At 46.7% G+C, this 20004-nt stretch overlaps 11 non-coding genes across 11 annotated transcripts; 9 read left to right on the forward strand and 2 right to left on the reverse strand.

Annotated features, from left to right (window-relative positions):
- Window positions 1–103: 103 nt before the first annotated feature.
- On the forward strand, window positions 104–210 carry trnal-caa (transfer RNA leucine (anticodon CAA)). The gene is made up of 2 exons: window positions 104–141; window positions 166–210. It is a non-coding gene; the product is annotated as a tRNA-Leu (tRNA).
- Window positions 211–2211: 2001 nt separating this feature from the next.
- Window positions 2212–2284, forward strand: trnak-uuu (transfer RNA lysine (anticodon UUU)). The gene has a single exon. It is a non-coding gene; the product is annotated as a tRNA-Lys (tRNA).
- A 650-nt stretch (window positions 2285–2934) lies between these two features.
- On the forward strand, window positions 2935–3041 carry trnal-caa (transfer RNA leucine (anticodon CAA)). The gene is made up of 2 exons: window positions 2935–2972; window positions 2997–3041. It is a non-coding gene; the product is annotated as a tRNA-Leu (tRNA).
- Window positions 3042–5763: 2722 nt separating this feature from the next.
- On the forward strand, window positions 5764–5870 carry trnal-caa (transfer RNA leucine (anticodon CAA)). The gene is made up of 2 exons: window positions 5764–5801; window positions 5826–5870. It is a non-coding gene; the product is annotated as a tRNA-Leu (tRNA).
- A 2001-nt stretch (window positions 5871–7871) lies between these two features.
- trnak-uuu (transfer RNA lysine (anticodon UUU)) lies at window positions 7872–7944 on the forward strand. The gene has a single exon. It is a non-coding gene; the product is annotated as a tRNA-Lys (tRNA).
- Window positions 7945–8594: 650 nt separating this feature from the next.
- Window positions 8595–8701, forward strand: trnal-caa (transfer RNA leucine (anticodon CAA)). Its single transcript has 2 exons — window positions 8595–8632; window positions 8657–8701. It is a non-coding gene; the product is annotated as a tRNA-Leu (tRNA).
- A 2457-nt stretch (window positions 8702–11158) lies between these two features.
- On the forward strand, window positions 11159–11231 carry trnak-uuu (transfer RNA lysine (anticodon UUU)). Its single transcript has one exon. It is a non-coding gene; the product is annotated as a tRNA-Lys (tRNA).
- Window positions 11232–13569: 2338 nt separating this feature from the next.
- trnal-caa (transfer RNA leucine (anticodon CAA)) lies at window positions 13570–13676 on the forward strand. Its single transcript has 2 exons — window positions 13570–13607; window positions 13632–13676. It is a non-coding gene; the product is annotated as a tRNA-Leu (tRNA).
- A 2018-nt stretch (window positions 13677–15694) lies between these two features.
- Window positions 15695–15767, forward strand: trnak-uuu (transfer RNA lysine (anticodon UUU)). Its single transcript has one exon. It is a non-coding gene; the product is annotated as a tRNA-Lys (tRNA).
- Window positions 15768–16998: 1231 nt separating this feature from the next.
- On the reverse strand, window positions 16999–17105 carry trnal-caa (transfer RNA leucine (anticodon CAA)). Its single transcript has 2 exons — window positions 17068–17105; window positions 16999–17043 (listed from the first exon to the last, which is right to left on the reverse strand). It is a non-coding gene; the product is annotated as a tRNA-Leu (tRNA).
- Window positions 17106–19736: 2631 nt separating this feature from the next.
- trnak-cuu (transfer RNA lysine (anticodon CUU)) lies at window positions 19737–19809 on the reverse strand. The gene has a single exon. It is a non-coding gene; the product is annotated as a tRNA-Lys (tRNA).
- Window positions 19810–20004: the final 195 nt, after the last annotated feature.

Genomic DNA, 20004 nt, shown 5'->3' on the forward strand with positions numbered 1-20004 from the left:
GAGACTTTCCTCAAGAACACCTTGAGTACGTGGATTGAATTAGAGAATAACAACCTAATGACTTAGTTCCACTGTCCTAAAGAGTCGGCGCCCACCAACGGCTGTCAGGATGGCCGAGCGGTCTAAGGCGCCAGACTCAAGGAAGAACTCCTTCCCCAAAGGGACTTCTGGTCTCCAGTGGAGGCGTGGGTTCAAATCCCACTCCTGACATTAATTTTATCTGCATGTTGCTAATGATTTCAGACATATTTGTATTGAACAACTTTGAAAACTTTAACAACTCGTGATTGACTTTTGTTGCACAAAGCAAAAGACATGGCAACACTATATTTGATTATGGCCACACTGGAGAAGATCTGGGACCAACACTAAAACTGCAGAACAACTTGATTTCTTGTACAGCTGAAAATGAAAGTCACTGGGGGACTTTCATAGGGAACACCGAGGGTACTCGGTGTGTCATCTGGAAACAGGAAAGTGGACAAGGTGATTTGGCGGCAGAACGAGGAATGTAAGGAGTGTATACAGAGAAAAAGGTTAGCTAAGAAGAAGAGGGACACTGCGAGGACTGAAGAGAGTCGACAAGAGTACAGGGAGATGCAGCGTAAGGTGAAGGTAGAGGTGGCAAAGAGCATATGAGGACTTGTATGCTAGGTTGGACACTAAAGAGGGAGAGGTGGATTTGTTCAGGTTGGCCAGACTAAGAGACAGAGATGGGAAGGATGTGCAGCAGGTTAGGGTGATTAACGATAAGGATGGAAATAAATTGACAGGTGCCAGGATTGTGATGGGAAGATGGAAGGAGAACTTTTTAAGAGTTAATCAATGAGGAAAATGAAAGGGAACAAAGAGTAGAAGAGGTGACTGGTGTGGAGCAGGAAGTAGCCAAGATTAGTAAGAGTGAAGTGAGGAGGACGTTGAAGAGGATGAAGAGTGGAAAAGCAGCGGGTCCTGATGACATACCTGTGGAGGTATGAAAGTGTCTAGGAGAGGTGGCAGTAGAGTTTCTGACTAGTTTGTTTAACAAGATCTTGGAGAGTGAGAGGAGGGCCGAGGACTGGAGGAGAAGTGTACTGGTGCCCATTTTTAAGAACAAGGGAGATGAGCAGAGCTGTGGCAACTACAGAGGAATAAAGTTGATGAGCCACACAATGAAGTTGTGGGAAATAGTAGTGGAAGCTAGGCTAAGGGCAGAGGTGAGCAATATGGTTTCATGCCTAGAAAGAGTCCAACAGATGAAGTATTTGCTTTGAGGATGCCGATGGAGAAATACAGAGAAGGTCATGGGGAGTTGCATTGTGTCTTCGTAGACTTAGAGAAAGCGTATGACAGGGTGCCGAGAGAGGAGCTGTGGTATTGTATGAGGAATTCTGGAGTGGCAGAGAAGTATGTTAGAGTGATGGAGGACATGTATGAAAGCTGTAAGACCGCGGTGAGGTGTGCTGTAGGTGTGACAGAGGAGTTCAAGGTGGCGGTGGGTCTGCATCAAGGATCGGCTCTGAGCCCCTTCTTCCTTGCTCTGGTGGCGGACAGGCTGACAGATGAGGTTAGACTGGAATCTCCGTGGACTATGATGTTTGCGGATGACATTGTGATTTGTAGTGAGAACAGGGAGCAGGTGGAGGAAAATCTAGAGAGATGGAGGTCTGCTCTGGAAAACTGAGATGTGTGTCAATGAGAGGGACCCAGGTGGAACGGTGAGGTTACAGGGGGCAGAGGTGAAGAAGGTGCAGGACTTTAAGTACTTAGGGTCAACGGTTCAGAGCAACGGAGAGTGTGGAAAAGAGGTGAAGAGGCGACTGCAATCAGGTTGGAACGGTGTGTTGTGTGATAAAAGAGTGTCAGCGAGAATGAAAGGAAGCCACCGTCTCAAGACGGTGGTGAGACCAGCGATGTTGTTCGGCTTAGAGACAGCGGCACTGAAGAAAACACAGGAGGCAGAGCTGGAGGTAGCAGAGCTTAAGATGTTGAGGTTCTCTTTGGGAGTAACGAGGATGGACAGGATCAAGAATGAGGACAAACGCTTAGTTCAAAGCAATATACTCCAAGCCTAAGACTTACTGTCTGGAGGAAGTTGCAGAAAACAAACGGCTAAATAGTTGCAGCTGATCTAAGAGCGATTGCTGAAACAAAGTGGGACTTTGCTCAAAGACGCCTGGAAATATGTTGCTTCATTGAAGGTCAAAGGGTCTTTTCAGGGTCCTCTTTGAGGCCCGGCTAGCTCAGGCGGTAGAGCATGAGACTTTTAATCTCAGGGTCGTGGGTTCGAGCCCCACGTTGGGCGTGGTGCTTTTAATACGGCCACACTGGATAAGATCTGGGACCAACACTAAAACTGCACAAAACCTTGATTTCTTGTACAGCTGAAAATGAAAGTCACTTCCTGCAATTACACACAGTAAAGTAGCCAAATTACAGTCGGCTTTCACAGGGGAGCTGATTTCACAAATTGGGATATGGAAAATGACTTTACCCGACTAGATACCAGTCGGAGTACCGCAATTTTGTTGTCGTTTATACACGTAACCATGTTTCCAATCAGCTTTCTCAAACTGTGCATAAGCGTAACAAAAGGCTGCAAGCCCTACGATGGATGCTGAGGTTTTCGAAAAAGTAGCAATTCAGAAAATCCAGCTGCAACTGCAGCCAGACTTGGCTACCCGTACAAACGTTTTGCCAAACAATATCGATCATCTAACCAACACTCCAACTGAAACCCACTAAACTCACAAACAAGAGCTTCACTCACTTCATTACACTGTCATAAGTTGCGCAAAGTCCCGACTGACGGCCCTTTCCAGCTGAGACAAAGGTGAGTATTGCAACAAATTGAGACTTTCCTCAAGAACACCTTGAGTACGTGGATTGAATTAGAGAATAACAACCTAATGACTTAGTTCCACTGTCCTAAAGAGTCGGCGCCCACCAACGGCTGTCAGGATGGCCGAGCGGTCTAAGGCGCCAGACTCAAGGAAGAACTCCTTCCCCAAAGGGACTTCTGGTCTCCAGTGGAGGCGTGGGTTCAAATCCCACTCCTGACATTAATTTTATCTGCATGTTGCTAATGATTTCAGACATATTTGTATTGAACAACTTTGAAAACTTTAACAACTCGTGATTGACTTTTGTTGCACAAAGCAAAAGACATGGCAACACTATATTTGATTATGGCCACACTGGAGAAGATCTGGGACCAACACTAAAACTGCAGAACAACTTGATTTCTTGTACAGCTGAAAATGAACGTCACTGGGGGACTTTCATAGGGAACACCGAGGGTACTCGGTGTGTCATCTGGAAACAGGAAAGTGGACAAGGTGATTTGGCGGCAGAACGAGGAATGTCAGGAGTGTATACAGAGAAAAAGGTTAGCTAAGAAGAAGAGGGACACTGCGAGGACTGAAGAGAGTCGACAAGAGTACAGGGAGATGCAGCGTAAGGTGAAGGTAGAGGTGGCAAAGAGCATATGAGGACTTGTATGCTAGGTTGGACACTAAAGAGGGAGAGGTGGATTTGTTCAGGTTGGCCAGACTAAGAGACAGAGATGGGAAGGATGTGCAGCAGGTTAGGGTGATTAACGATAAGGATGGAAATAAATTGACAGGTGCCAGGATTGTGATGGGAAGATGGAAGGAGAACTTTTTAAGAGTTAATCAATGAGGAAAATGAAAGGGAACAAAGAGTAGAAGAGGTGACTGGTGTGGAGCAGGAAGTAGCCAAGATTAGTAAGAGTGAAGTGAGGAGGACGTTGAAGAGGATGAAGAGTGGAAAAGCAGCGGGTCCTGATGACATACCTGTGGAGGTATGAAAGTGTCTAGGAGAGGTGGCAGTAGAGTTTCTGACTAGTTTGTTTAACAAGATCTTGGAGAGTGAGAGGAGGGCCGAGGACTGGAGGAGAAGTGTACTGGTGCCCATTTTTAAGAACAAGGGAGATGAGCAGAGCTGTGGCAACTACAGAGGAATAAAGTTGATGAGCCACACAATGAAGTTGTGGGAAATAGTAGTGGAAGCTAGGCTAAGGGCAGAGGTGAGCAATATGGTTTCATGCCTAGAAAGAGTCCAACAGATGAAGTATTTGCTTTGAGGATGCCGATGAAGAAATACAGAGAAGGTCATGGGGAGTTGCATTGTGTCTTCGTAGACTTAGAGAAAGCGTATGACAGGGTGCCGAGAGAGGAGCTGTGGTATTGTATGAGGAATTCTGGAGTGGCAGAGAAATATGTTAGAGTGGTGCAGGACATGTATGAGAGCTGTAAGACCGCGGTGAGGTGTGCTGTAGGTGTGACAGAGGAGTTCAAGGTGGCGGTGGGTCTGCATCAAGGATCGGCTCTGAGCCCCTTCTTCCTTTATCTGGTGGCGGACAGGTGACAGATGAGGTTAGACTGGAATCTCCGTGGACTATGATGTTTGCGGATGACATTGTGATTTGTAGTGAGAACAGGGAGCAGGTGGAGGAAAATCTAAAGAGATGGAGGTCTGCTCTGGAAAACTGAGATGTGTGTCAATGAGAGGGACCCAGGTGGAACGGTGAGGTTACAGGGGGCAGAGGTGAAGAAGGTGCAGGACTTTAAGTACTTAGGGTCAACGGTTCAGAGCAACGGAGAGTGTGGAAAAGAGGTGAAGAGGTGACTGCAATCAGGTTGGAACGGTGTGTTGTGTGATAAAAGAGTGTCAGCGAGAATGAAAGGAAGCCACCGTCTCAAGACGGTGGTGAGACCAGCGATGTTGTTCGGCTTAGAGACAGCGGCACTGAAGAAAACACAGGAGGCAGAGCTGGAGGTAGCAGAGCTTAAGATGTTGAGGTTCTCTTTGGGAGTAACGAGGATGGACAGGATCAAGAATGAGGACAAACGCTTAGTTCAAAGCAATATACTCCAAGCCTAAGACTTACTGTCTGGAGGAAGTTGCAGAAAACAAACGGCTAAATAGTTGCAGCTGATCTAAGAGCGATTGCTGAAACAAAGTGGGACTTTGCTCAAAGACGCCTGGAAATATGATGCTTCATTGAAGGTAAAGGGTCTTTTCAGGGTCCTCTTTGAGGCCCGGCTAGCTCAGGCGGTAGAGCATGAGACTTTTAATATCAGGGTCGTGGGTTGGAGCCCCACGTTGGGCGTGGTGCTTTTAATACGGCCACACTGGATAAGATCTGGGACCAACACTAAAACTGCACAAAACCTTGATTTCTTGTACAGCTGAAAATGAAATTCACTTCCTGCAATTACACATAGTAAAGTAGCCAAATTACAGTCGGCTTTCACAGGGGAGCTGATTTCACAAATTGGGATATGGAAAATGACTTTACCCGACTAGATACCAGTCGGAGTACCGCAATTTTGTTGTCGTTTATACACGTAACCATGTTTCCAATCAGCTTTCTCAAACTGTGCATAAGCGTAACAAAAGGCTGCAAGCCCTACGATGGATGCTGAGGTTTTCGAAAAAGTAGCAATTCAGAAAATCCAGCTGCAACTGCAGCCAGACTTGGCTACCCGTACAAACGTTTTGCCAAACAATATCGATCATCTAACCAACACTCCAACTGAAACCCACTAAACTCACAAACAAGAGCTTCACTCACTTCATTACACTGTCATAAGTTGCGCAAAGTCCCGACTGACGGCCCTTTCCAGCTGAGACAAAGGTGAGTATTGCAACAAATTGAGACTTTCCTCAAGAACACCTTGAGTACGTGGATTGAATTAGAGAATAACAACCTAATGACTTAGTTCCACTGTCCTAAAGAGTCGGCGCCCACCAACGGCTGTCAGGATGGCCGAGCGGTCTAAGGCGCCAGACTCAAGGAAGAACTCCTTCCCCAAAGGGACTTCTGGTCTCCAGTGGAGGCGTGGGTTCAAATCCCACTCCTGACATTAATTTTATCTGCATGTTGCTAATGATTTCAGACATATTTGTATTGAACAACTTTGAAAACTTTAACAACTCGTGATTGTCTTTTGTTGCACAAAGCAAAAGACATGGCAACACTATATTTGATTATGGCCACACTGGAGAAGATCTGGGACCAACACTAAAACTGCAGAACAACTTGATTTCTTGTACAGCTGAAAATGAAAGTCACTGGGGGACTTTCATAGGGAACACCGAGGGTACTCGGTGTGTCATCTGGAAACAGGAAAGTGGACAAGGTGATTTGGCGGCAGAACGAGGAATGTCAGGAGTGTATACAGAGAAAAAGGTTAGCTAAGAAGAAGAGGGACACTGCGAGGACTGAAGAGAGTCGACAAGAGTACAGGGAGATGCAGCGTAAGGTGAAGGTAGAGGTGGCAAAGAGCATATGAGGACTTGTATGCTAGGTTGGACACTAAAGAGGGAGAGGTGGATTTGTTCAGGTTGGCCAGACTAAGAGACAGAGATGGGAAGGATGTGCAGCAGGTTAGGGTGATTAACGATAAGGATGGAAATAAATTGACAGGTGCCAGGATTGTGATGGGAAGATGGAAGGAGAACTTTTTAAGAGTTAATCAATGAGGAAAATGAAAGGGAACAAAGAGTAGAAGAGGTGACTGGTGTGGAGCAGGAAGTAGCCAAGATTAGTAAGAGTGAAGTGAGGAGGACGTTGAAGAGGATGAAGAGTGGAAAAGCAGCGGGTCCTGATGACATACCTGTGGAGGTATGAAAGTGTCTAGGAGAGGTGGCAGTAGAGTTTCTGACTAGTTTGTTTAACAAGATCTTGGAGAGTGAGAGGAGGGCCGAGGACTGGAGGAGAAGTGTACTGGTGCCCATTTTTAAGAACAAGGGAGATGAGCAGAGCTGTGGCAACTACAGAGGAATAAAGTTGATGAGCCACACAATGAAGTTGTGGGAAATAGTAGTGGAAGCTAGGCTAAGGGCAGAGGTGAGCAATATGGTTTCATGCCTAGAAAGAGTCCAACAGATGAAGTATTTGCTTTGAGGATGCCGATGGAGAAATACAGAGAAGGTCATGGGGAGTTGCATTGTGTCTTCGTAGACTTAGAGAAAGCGTATGACAGGGTGCCGAGAGAGGAGCTGTGGTATTGTATGAGGAATTCTGGAGTGGCAGAGAAATATGTTAGAGTGGTGCAGGACATGTATGAGAGCTGTAAGACCGCGGTGAGGTGTGCTGTAGGTGTGACAGAGGAGTTCAAGGTGGCGGTGGGTCTGCATCAAGGATCGGCTCTGAGCCCCTTCTTCCTTGCTCTGGTGGCGGACAGGCTGACAGATGAGGTTAGACTGGAATCTCCGTGGACTATGATGTTTGCGGATGACATTGTGATTTGTAGTGAGAACAGGGAGCAGGTGGAGGAAAATCTAGAGAGATGGAGGTCTGCTCTGGAAAACTGAGATGTGTGTCAATGAGAGGGACCCAGGTGGAACGGTGAGGTTACAGGGGGCAGAGGTGAAGAAGGTGCAGGACTTTAAGTACTTAGGGTCAACGGTTCAGAGCAACGGAGAGTGTGGAAAAGAGGTGAAGAGGCGACTGCAATCAGGTTGGAACGGTGTGTTGTGTGATAAAAGAGTGTCAGCGAGAATGAAAGGAAGCCACCGTCTCAAGACGGTGGTGAGACCAGCGATGTTGTTCGGCTTAGAGACAGCGGCACTGAAGAAAACACAGGAGGCAGAGCTGGAGGTCGCAGAGCTTAAGATGTTGAGGTTCTCTTTGGGAGTAACGAGGATGGACAGGATCAAGAATGAGGACAAACGCTTAGTTCAAAGCAATATACTCCAAGCCTAAGACTTACTGTCTGGAGGAAGTTGCAGAAAACAAACGGCTAAATAGTTGCAGCTGATCTAAGAGCGATTGCTGAAACAAAGTGGGACTTTGCTCAAAGACGCCTGGAAATATGTTGCTTCATTGAAGGTCAAAGGGTCTTTTCAGGGTCCTCTTTGAGGCCCGGCTAGCTCAGGCGGTAGAGCATGAGACTTTTAATCTCAGGGTCGTGGGTTGGAGCCCCATGTTGGGCGTGGTGCTTTTAATACGGCCACACTGGATAAGATCTGGGACCAACACTAAAACTGCACAAAACCTTGATTTCTTGTACAGCTGAAAATGAAAGTCACTTCCTGCAATTACACACAGTAAAGTAGCCAAATTACAGTCGGCTTTCACAGGGGAGCTGATTTCACAAATTGGGATATGGAAAATGACTTTACCCGACTAGATACCAGTCGGAGTACCGCAATTTTGTTGTCGTTTATACACGTAACCATGTTTCCAATCAGCTTTCTCAAACTGTGCATAAGCGTAACAAAAGGCTGCAAGCCCTACGATGGATGCTGAGGTTTTCGAAAAAGTAGCAATTCAGAAAATCCAGCTGCAACTGCAGCCAGACTTGGCTACCCGTACAAACGTTTTGCCAAACAATATCGATCATCTAACCAACACTCCAACTGAAACCCACTAAACTCACAAACAAGAGCTTCACTCACTTCATTACACTGTCATAAGTTGCGCAAAGTCCCGACTGACGGCCCTTTCCAGCTGAGACAAAGGTGAGTATTGCAACAAATTGAGACTTTCCTCAAGAACACCTTGAGTACGTGGATTGAATTATAGAATAACAACCTAATGACTTAGTTCCACTGTCCTAAAGAGTCGGCGCCCACCAGCGGCTGTCAGGATGGCCGAGCGGTCTAAGGCGCCAGACTCAAGGAAGAACTCCTTCCCCAAAGGGACTTCTGGTCTCCAGTGGAGGCGTGGGTTCAAATCCCACTCCTGACATTACTTTTATCTGCATGTTGCTAATGATTTAGACATATTTGTATTGAACAACTTTGAAAACTTTAACAACTCGTGATTGTCTTTTGTTGCACAAAGCAAAAGACATGGCAACACTATTGCATAATCCTTCTCTACCATATACCATTGTGCTGCTGAGATAATGCTGCCGCAACATTCTTACGAGAATGCACCTCGGGCACTCCTGGCAGTAATTTCTGACCACGCGCACAACTGACCCTCCACATCAACTCACGTCAAGTGAGGTGGCCATGATGTGCATGCAAACGATTAGTTCGAAGCAATTTATTCCAAGCCTAAGACTTACTGTCTGGAGGAAGATGCAGAAAACAAACGGCTAAATAGTTGCAGCTGATCTAAAAGTGATTGCTGAAACAGAGTGGGACTTTGCTTAAACACGCCTGGAAAAATGTTGCTTTATTGAGGGTCAAAGGGTCTTTTCAGGTGTCCTTTTAGCGGCCCGGCTAGCTCAGTCGGTAGCGCATGAGACTCTTAATCTCAGGGTCGTGAGTTCGAGCCCCACATTGGGCGGGGTCTCTTTTGATTATGGCCACACTGGAGAAGATCTGGGACCAACACTAAAACTGCAGAACAACTTGATTTCTTGTACAGCTGAAAATGAAAGTCACTGGGGGACTTTCATAGGGAACACCGAGGGTACTCGGTGTGTCATCTGGAAACAGGAAAGTGGACAAGGTGATTTGGCGGCAGAACGAGGAATGTCAGGAGTGTATACAGAGAAAAAGGTTAGCTAAGAAGAAGAGGGACACTGCGAGGACTGAAGAGAGTCGACAAGAGTACAGGGAGATGCAGCGTAAGGTGAAGGTAGAGGTGGCAAAGAGCATATGAGGACTTGTATGCTAGGTTGGACACTAAAGAGGGAGAGGTGGATTTGTTCAGGTTGGCCAGACTAAGAGACAGAGATGGGAAGGATGTGCAGCAGGTTAGGGTGATTAACGATAAGGATGGAAATAAATTGACAGGTGCCAGGATTGTGATGGGAAGATGGAAGGAGAACTTTTTAAGAGTTAATCAATGAGGAAAATGAAAGGGAACAAAGAGTAGAAGAGGTGACTGGTGTGGAGCAGGAAGTAGCCAAGATTAGTATGAGTGAAGTGAGGAGGACGTTGAAGAGGATGAAGAGTGGAAAGGCAGCGGGTCCTGATGACATACCTGTGGAGGTATGAAAGTGTCTAGGAGAGGTGGCAGTAGAGTTTCTGACTAGTTTGTTTAACAAGATCTTGGAGAGTGAGAGGAGGGCCGAGGACTGGAGGAGAAGTGTACTGGTGCCCATTTTTAAGAACAAGGGAGATGAGCAGAGCTGTGGCAACTACAGAGGAATAAAGTTGATGAGCCACACAATGAAGTTGTGGAAAATAGTAGTGGAAGCTAGGCTAAGGGCAGAGGTGAGCAATATGGTTTCATGCCTAGAAAGAGTCCAACAGATGAAGTATTTGCTTTGAGGATGCCGATGAAGAAATACAGAGAAGGTCATGGGGAGTTGCATTGTGTCTTCGTAGACTTAGAGAAAGCGTATGACAGGGTGCCGAGAGAGGAGCTGTGGTATTGTATGAGGAATTCTGGAGTGGCAGAGAAATATGTTAGAGTGGTGCAGGACATGTATGAGAGCTGTAAGACCGCGGTGAGGTGTGCTGTAGGTGTGACAGAGGAGTTCAAGGTGGCGGTGGGTCTGCATCAAGGATCGGCTCTGAGCCCCTTCTTCCTTGCTCTGGTGGCGGACAGGCTGACAGATGAGGTTAGACTGGAATCTCCGTGGACTATGATGTTTGCGGATGACATTGTGATTTGTAGTGAGAACAGGGAGCAGGTGGAGGAAAATCTAGAGAGATGGAGGTCTGCTCTGGAAAACTGAGATGTGTGTCAATGAGAGGGACCCAGGTGGAACGGTGAGGTTACAGGGGGCAGAGGTGAAGAAGGTGCAGGACTTTAAGTACTTAGGGTCAACGGTTCAGAGCAACGGAGAGTGTGGAAAAGAGGTGAAGAGGCGACTGCAATCAGGTTGGAACGGGTGGACAAAAGTGTCAGGTGTGTTGTGTGATAAAAGAGTGTCAGCGAGAATGAAAGGAAGCCACCGTCTCAAGACGGTGGTGAGACCAGCGATGTTGTTCGGCTTAGAGACAGCGGCACTGAAGAAAACACAGGAGGCAGAGCTGGAGGTAGCAGAGCTTAAGATGTTGAGGTTCTCTTTGGGAGTAACGAGGATGGACAGGATCAAGAATGAGGACAAACGCTTAGTTCAAAGCAATATACTCCAAACCTAAGACTTACTGTCTGGAGGAAGTTGCAGAAAACAAACGGCTAAATAGTTGCAGCTGATGTAAGAGCGATTGCTGAAACAAAGTGGGACTTTTCTCAAAGACGCCTGGAAATATGTTGCTTCATTGAAGGTCAAAGGGTCTTTTCAGGGTCCTCTTTGAGGCCCGGCTAGCTCAGGCGGTAGAGCATGAGACTTTTAATCTCAGGGGCGTGGGTTCGAGCCCCACGTTGGGCGTGGTGCTTTTAATACGGCCACACTGGATAAGATCTGGGACCAACACTAAAACTGCACAAAACCTTGATTTCTTGTACAGCTGAAAATGAAAGTCACTTCCTGCAATTACACACAGTAAAGTAGCCAAATTACAGTCGGCTTTCACAGGGGAGCTGATTTCACAAATTGGGATATGGAAAATGACTTTACCAGTCGGAGAACCGCAATTTTGTTGTCGTTTATACACGTAACCATGTTTCCAATCAGCTTTCTCAAACTGCGCATAAGCTTAACAAAAGGCTGCAAGCCCTACGATGGATGCTGAGGTTTTCGAAAAAGTAGCAATTCAGAAAATCCAGCTGCAACTGCAGCCAGACTTGGCTACCCGTACAAACGTTTTGCCAAACAATATCGATCATCTAACCAACACTCCAACTGAAACCCACTAAACTCACAAACAAGAGCTTCACTCACTTCATTAGTCAAGTCAAGTGGCTTTTATTGTCATTTCTACTATACACAGTGGTACACAGTACACAGTAGAAACGAGATAACGTTCCTCCAAGAACCAAGGTGCTACAAACAACACAAGCTATAATAAAGTGCATCGAGTGCAACCAAGTGCAAACAGCGCAGACGAAAAAACAGTACAGACGGACAGTGTAGACAGACAACACAAGTAACACAGGACAGGACACAAGACACAAGACCCAAGACAGTGCCGACCAGTAAACCTACTGTGTACTATTTTACAGTACACTACAGTTCAGTTAAGTGTGCTAGGGGTGTTAAAAAAAAGAGCAGCATGTAAACGGTATAGTGCATTTAAATGTCCAGCATGTAAAAAAAGTGCAATTGCATTGGAATGTGCAAAAAAAAAACAGCAGGTAAACAGTGTAGTGCAGTAAATGTAGAATGATAAAAGTAAATAAATAATAAATAAGTGGTGGTGGAATGAGATGAGTAGTGAGTGATGAGAATGTGCTGAGTTCGGTTTGCAGTGTGTTTAAGTTCTATTTCAGTTCTGTGTGTTGAGGAGCCTGATGGCTTGTGGGAAAAAACTGTTGCATAGTCTGGATGTGGTGGCCCGAATGCTTCGGAACCTCTTTCCTGATGGCAGGAGTGTGAAGAGTGTGTGTGATGGTTGTGTGGGGTCGTCCACAATGCTGTTGGCTTTGCGGATGCAGCGTGTGGTGTAAATGTGCATGATAGAGGGCAGAGAGACTCCGATGATCTTCTCAGCTGTCCTCACTATCCTCTGTAGGGTCTTGCGATCCGCGACGGTGCAGTTCCCAAACCAGGCAGTGATGCAGCTGCTCAGGATGCTCTCAATGGTCCCTCTGTAGAACATGGTCAGGATGGGGGGAGGGAGATGGGCTTTCCTCAGCCTTCTCAGGAAGTAGAGACGCTGCTGGGCCTTCTTGGTGATGGAGCTGGTGTTGACTGACCAGGTGAGGTTGTCCGCCAGATGAACACCAAGGAATTTGGTGCTCTTGACTATCTCCACTGAGGATCCATCGATGATCAATGGAGAATGGTCACCCTGTGCTCTCCTGAAGTCCACAACCATCTCTTTAGTTTTGTCAACGCTCAGAGACAGGTTGTTTGCTCCACACCAGGCTGTTAATCGTTGCACCTCCTGTCTGTAGGCTGACTCGTCGTTCTTGCTGATTAGACCCACCACGGTCATGTCATCAGCAAACTTGACTATGTGGTTTGAGCTGTGCATTGCTACACAGTCGTGCGTCAGCAGAGTGAACAGCAGAGGGCTGAGCACACAGCCCTGAGGGGCTCCAGTGCTCAGTGTGGTGGTGCTGGAGATGTTGTTCCTGATCCGGACTGACTGGGGTCTCCCAGTCAGGAAGTCCAGAATCCAGTTGCAGAGGGAGGTGTTCAGGCCCAGTATGCTCAATTTCTCGGTCAGGTGCTGAGGGATGATTGTGTTGAATGCTGAGCTGAAGTCAATGAACAGCATTCGTACGTATGAGTCCTTACTGTCCAGGTGGTTGAGGGCCAGATGGAGGGTCGTGGAGATGGCATCGTCCGTGGAACGATTTGGACGATACGCAAACTGCATGGGGTCCAGGGAGGTTGGGAGTTGGGTCTTAATGTGCCTCATGACGAGCCTCTCGAAGCACTTCATCACGATGGGTGTGAGCGCGACGGGACGGTAGTGTCATACACTGTCATAAGTTGCGCAAAGTCCCGACTGACGGCCCTTTCCAGCTGAGACAAAGGTGAGTATTGCAACAAATTGAGACTTTCCTCAAGAACACCTTGAGTACGTGGATTGAATTAGAGAATAACAACCTAATGACTTACTTCCACTGTCCTAAATAGTCGGCGCCCACCAACGGCTGTCAGGATGGCCGAGCGGTCTAAGGCACCAGACTCAAGGAAGAACTCCTTCCCCAAAGAGACTTCTGGTCTCCTGTGGAGGCGTGGGTTCAAATCCCACTCCTGACATTAATTTTATCTGCATGTTGCTAATGATTTAGACATATTTGTATTGAACAACTTTGAAAACTTTAACAACTCGTGATTGTCTTTTGTTGCACAAAGCAAAAGACATGGCAACACTATATTTGATTATGGCCACACTGGAGAAGATCTGGGACTAACACTAAAACTGCAGAACAACTTGATTTCTTGTACAGCTGAAAATGAAAGTCACTGGGGGACTTTCATAGGGAACACCGAGGGTACTCGGTGTGTCATCTGGAAACAGGAAAGTGGACAAGGTGATTTGGCGGCAGAACGAGGAACTTCAGGAGTGTATACAGAGAAAAAGGTTAGCTAAGAAGAAGTGGGACACTGCGAGGACTGAAGAGAGTCGACAAGAGTACAGGGAGATACAGCGTAAGGTGAAGGTAGAGGTGGCAAAGAGCATACGAGGACTTGTATGCTAGGTTGGACACTAAAGAGGGAGAGGTGGATTTGTTCAGGTTGGCCAGACTAAGAGACAGAGATGGGAAGGATCTGCAGCAGGTTAGGGTGATTAACGATAAGGATGGAAATAAATTGACAGGTGCCAGGATTGTGATGGGAAGATGGAAGGAGAACTTTTTAAAAGTTAATCAATGAGGAAAATGAAAGGGAACAAAGAGTAGAAGAGGTGACTGGTGTGGAGCAGGAAGTAGCCAAGATTAGTAAGAGTGAAGTGAGGAGGACGTTGAAGAGGATGAAGAGTGGAAAGGCAGCGGGTCCTGATGACATACCTGTGGAGGTATGAAAGTGTCTAGGAGAGGTGGCAGTAGAGTTTCTGACTAGTTTGTTTAACAAGATCTTGGAGAGTGAGAGGAGGGCCGAGGACTGGAGGAGAAGTGTACTGGTGCCCATTTTTAAGAACAAGGGAGATGAGCAGAGCTGTGGCAACTACAGAGGAATAAAGTTGATGAGCCACACAATGAAGTTGTGGGAAATAGTAGTGGAAGCTAGGCTAAGGGCAGAGGTGAGCAATATGGTTTCATGCCTAGAAAGAGTCCAACAGATGAAGTATTTGCTTTGAGGATGCCGATGGAGAAATACAGAGAAGGTCATGGGGAGTTGCATTGTGTCTTCGTAGACTTAGAGAAAGCGTATGACAGGGTGCCGAGAGAGGAGCTGTGGTATTGTATGAGGAATTCTGGAGTGGCACAGAAGTATGTTAGAGTGATGGAGGACATGTATGAAAGCTGTAAGACCGCGGTGAGGTGTGCTGTAGGTGTGACAGAGGAGTTCAAGGTGGCAGTGGGTCTGCATCAAGGATCGGCTCTGAGCCCCTTCTTCCTTGCTCTGGTGGCGGACAGGCTGACAGATGAGGTTAGACTGGAATCTCCGTGGACTATGATGTTTGCGGATGACATTGTGATTTGTAGTGAGAACAGGGAGCAGGTGGAGGAAAATCTAGAGAGATGGAGGTCTGCTCTGGAAAAATGAGATGTGTGTCAATGAGAGGGACCCAGGTGGAACGGTGAGGTTACAGGGGGCAGAGGTGAAGAAGGTGCAGGACTTTAAGTACTTAGGGTCAACGGTTCAGAGCAACGGAGAGTGTGGAAAAGAGGTGAAGAGGCGACTGCAATCAGGTTGGAACGGGTGGACAAAAGTGTCAGGTGTGTTGTGTGATAAAAGAGTGTCAGCGAGAATGAAAGGAAGCCACCGTCTCAAGACGGTGATGAGACCAGCGATGTTGTTCGGCTTAGAGACAGCGGCACTGAAGAAAACACAGGAGGCAGAGCTGGAGGTAGCAGAGCTTAAGATGTTGAGGTTCTCTTTGGGAGTAACGAGGATGGACAGGATCAAGAATGAGGACAAACGCTTAGTTCAAAGCAATATACTCCAAGCCTAAGACTTACTGTCTGGAGGAAGTTGCAGAAAACAAACGGCTAAATAGTTGCAGCTGATCTAAGAGCGATTGCTGAAACAAAGTGGGACTTTGCTCAAAGACGCCTGGAAATATGTTGCTTCATTCAAGGTCAAAGGGTCTTTTCAGGGTACTCTTTGAGGCCCGGCTAGCTCAGGCGGTAGAGCATGAGACTTTTAATCTCAGGGTCGTGGGTTGGAGCCCCACGTTGGGCGTGGTGCTTTTAATACGGCCACACTGGATAAGATCTGGGACCAACACTAAAACTGCACAAAACCTTGATTTCTTGTACAGCTGAAAATGAAAGTCACTTCCTTCAATTACACACAGTAAAGTAGCCAAATTACAGTCGGCTTTCACAGGGGAGCTGATTTCACAAATTGATAAATTAATAAGCGTAGCGTTAAAAAGTTCTCCTTCCATCTTCCCATCACAATCCTGGGACCTGTCAATTTATTTCCATCCTTATCGTTAATCACCCTAACCTGCTGCACATCCTTCCCATCTCTGTCTTTTAGTCTGGCCAACCTGAACAAATCCACCTCTCCCTCTTTAGTGTCCAACCTAGCATACAAGTCCTCATATGCTCTTTGCCACCTCTACCTTCACCTTACGCTGCATCTCCCTGTACTCTTGTCGACTCTCTTCAGTCCTCGCAGTGTCCCACTTCTTCTTAGCTAACCTTTTTCTCTGTATACACTCCTGAAGTTCCTCGTTCTGCCGCCAAATCACCTTGTCCACTTTCCTCTTTCCAGATGACACACCGAGTACCCTCGGTGTTCCCTATGAAAGTCCCCCAGTGACTTTCATTTTCAGCTGTACAAGAAATCAAGTTGTTCTGCAGTTTTTGTGTTGGTCCCAGATCTTCTCCAGTGTGGCCATAATCAAAAAAGACCCCGCCCAACGTGGGGCTCGAACCCACGACCCTGAGATTAAGAGTCTCATGCTCTACCGATGGGGCTAGCCGGGCCGCTAAAAGGACACCTGAAAAGACCGTTTGACCCTCAATAAAGCGACATTTTTCCAGGCGTGTTTAAGCAAAGTCCGACTCTGTTTCAGCAATCACTTTTAGATCAGCTGCAACTATTTAGCCGTTTGTTTTCTGCATCTTCCTCCAGACAGTAAGTCTTAGGCTTGGAATAAATTGCTTCGAACTAATCGTTTGCATGCACATCATGGCCACCTCACTTGACGTGAGTTGATGTGGAGGGTCAGTTGTGCGCGTGGTCAGAAATTACTGCCAGGAGTGCCCGAGGTGCATTCTCGTAAGAATGTTGCGGCAGCATTATCTCAGCAGCACAATGGTATATGGTAGAGAAGGATTATGCAATAGTGTTGCCATGTCTTTTGCTTTGTGCAACATAAGACAATCACGAGTTGTTAAAGTTTTCAAATTTGTTTAATACAATTATGTCTAAATCATTAGCAACATGCAGATAAAAGTAATGTCAGGAGTGGGATTTGAACCCACGCCTCCACTGGAGACCAGAAGTCCCTTTGGGGAAGGAGTTCTTCCTTGAGTCTGGCGCCTTAGACCGCTCGGCCATCCTGACAGCCGTTGGTGGGCGCCGACTCTTTAGGACAGTGGAACTAAGTCATTAGGTTGTTATTCTCTAATTCAATCAACATACTCGAGGTATTCTTGAGGAAAGTCTCAATTTGTTGCAATACTCACCTTTGTCTCAGCTGGAAAGGGCCGTCAGTCGGGACTTTGCGCAACTTATGACAGTGTAATGAAGTGACTGAAGCTCTTGTTTGTGAGTTTAGTGGGTTTCAGTTGGAGTGTTGGTTAGATGATCGATATTGTTTGGCAAAATGTTTGTACGGGTAGCCAAGTCTGGCTGCAGTTGCAGCTGGATTTTCTGAATTGCTACTTTTTCGAAAACCTCAGCATCCATCGTAGGGCTTGCAGCCTGTTGTTACGCTTATGCACAGTTTGAGAAAGCTGATTGGAAACATGGTTACGTGTATAAACGACAACAAAATTGCGGTACTCCGAGTGGTATCTAGTCGGGTAAAGTCGGTTTCCATATCCCAATTTGTGAAATCACCTCCCCTGAGAAAGCCGACTGTAATTTGGCTACTTTACTGTGTGTAATTGCAGGAAGTGACTTTCATTTTCAGCTGTACAAGAAATCAAGGTTTTGTGGAGTTTTAGTGTTGGTCCCAGATCTTATCCAGTGTGGCCGTATTAAAAGCACCACACATAATGTGGGGCTCGAACCCACGACCCTGAGATTAAAAGTCTCATGCTCTACCGCCTGAGCTAGCCGGGCCTCAAAGAGGACCCTGAAAAGACCCTTTGACCTTCAATGAAGCAACATATTTCCAGGCGTCTTTGAGCAAAGTCCCACTTTGTTTCAGCAATCGCTCTTACATCAGCTGCAACTATTTAGCCGTTTGTTTTCTGCAACTTCCTCCAGACAGTAAGTCTTAGGCTTGGAGTATATTGCTTTGAACTAACCGTTTGTCCTCATTCTTGATCCTGTCCATCCTCGTTACTCCCAAAGAGAACCTCAACATCTTAAGCTCTGCTACCTCCAGCTCTCCCTCCTGCTTTTTCTTTAGTGCCGCTGTCTCTAAGCCGAACAACATCGCTGGTCTCACCACTGTCTTGAGACGGTGGCTTCCTTTCATTCTCGCTGACACTCTTTTATCACACAACACACCTGACACTTTTGTCCACCCGTTCCAACCTGATTGCAGTCGCCTCTTCAACTCTTTTCCACACTCTCCGTTGCTCTGAACCGTTGACCCTAAGCACTTAAAGTCCTGCACCTTCTTCACCTCTGCCCCCTGTAACCTCACCGTTCCACCTGGGTCCCTCTCATTGACACACATCTCATTTTTCCAGAGCAGACCTCCATCTCTCTAGATTTTCCTCCACCTGCTCCCTGTTCTCACTACAAATCACAATGTCATCCGCAAACATCATAGTCCACGGAGATCCCAGTCTAACCTCATCTGTCAGCCTGACCGCCACCAGAGCCAGGAAGAAGGGGCTCAGAGCCGATCCTTGATGCAGACCCATCGCCACCTTGAACACCTCTGTCACATCTACAGCACATCTCACCGCGGTCTTACAGCTTTCATACATGTCCTCCATCACTCTAACATACTTCTCTGCCACTCCAGAATTCCTCATACAATACCACAGCTCCTCTCTCGGCACCCTGTCATACGCTTTCTCTAAGTCTACGAAGACACAATGCAACTCCCCATGACCTTCTCTGTATTTCTCCATCGGCATCCTCAAAGCAAATACTTCATCTGTTGGACTCTTTCTAGGCATGAAACCATATTGCTCACCTCTGCCCTTAGCCTAGCTTCCACTAGTATTTCCCACAACTTCATTGTGTGGCTCATCAACTTTATTCCTCTGTAGTTGCCACAGCTCTGCTCATCTCCCTTGTTCTTAAAAATGGGCACCAGTACACTTCTCCTCCAGTCCTCGGCCCTCCTCTCACTCTCCAAGATCTTGTTAAACAAACTAGTCAGAAACTCTACTGCCACCTCTCCTAGACACTTTCATACCTCCACAGGTATGTCATCAGGACCCGCTGCCTTTCCACTCTTCATCCTCTTCAACGTCCTCCTCACTTCACTCTTACTAATCTTGGCTACTTCCTGCTCCACACCAGTCACCTCTTCTACTCTTTGTTCCCTTTCATTTTCCTCATTGATTAACTCTTAAAAAGTTCTCCTTCCATCTTCCCATCACAATCCTGGCACCTGTCAATTTATTTTCATCCTTATCGTTAATCACCCTAACCTGCTGCACATCCTTCCCATCTCTGTCTCTTAGTCTGGCCAACCTGAACAAATCCACCTCTCCCTCTTTAGTGTCCAACCTAGCATACAAGTCCTCGTATGCTCTTTGCCACCTCTACCTTTACCTTACGCTGCATCTCCCTGTACTCTTGTCGACTCTCTTCAGTCCTCGCAGTGTCCCACTTCTTCTTAGCTAACCTTTTTCTCTGTATACACTCCTGAAGTTCCTCGTTCTGCCGCCAAATCACCTTGTCCACTTTCCTCTTTCCAGATGACACACCGAGTACCCTCGGTGTTCCCTATGAAAGTCCCCCAGTGACTTTCATTTTCAGCTGTACAAGAAATCAAGTTGTTCTGCAGTTTTTGTGTTGGTCCCACATCTTCTCCAGTGTGGCCATAATCAAAAAAGACCCCGCCCAACGTGGGGCTCGAACCCACGACCCTGAGATTAAGAGTCTCATGCTCTACCGACTGAGCTAGCCGGGCCGCTAAAAGGACACCTGAAAAGACCCTTTGACCCTCAATAAAGCAACATTTTTCCAGGCGTGTTTAAGCAAAGTCCCACTCTGTTTCAGCAATCAATTTTAGATCAGCTGCAACTATTTAGCCGTTTGTTTTCTGCATCTTCCTCCAGACAGTAAGTCTCAAGCTTGGAATAAATTGCTTCGAACTAATCGTTTG

Source organism: Channa argus, chromosome 8 (assembly GCF_033026475.1).
Source record: "Channa argus isolate prfri chromosome 8, Channa argus male v1.0, whole genome shotgun sequence".
Classification (NCBI taxonomy): domain Eukaryota; kingdom Metazoa; phylum Chordata; class Actinopteri; order Anabantiformes; family Channidae; genus Channa; species Channa argus.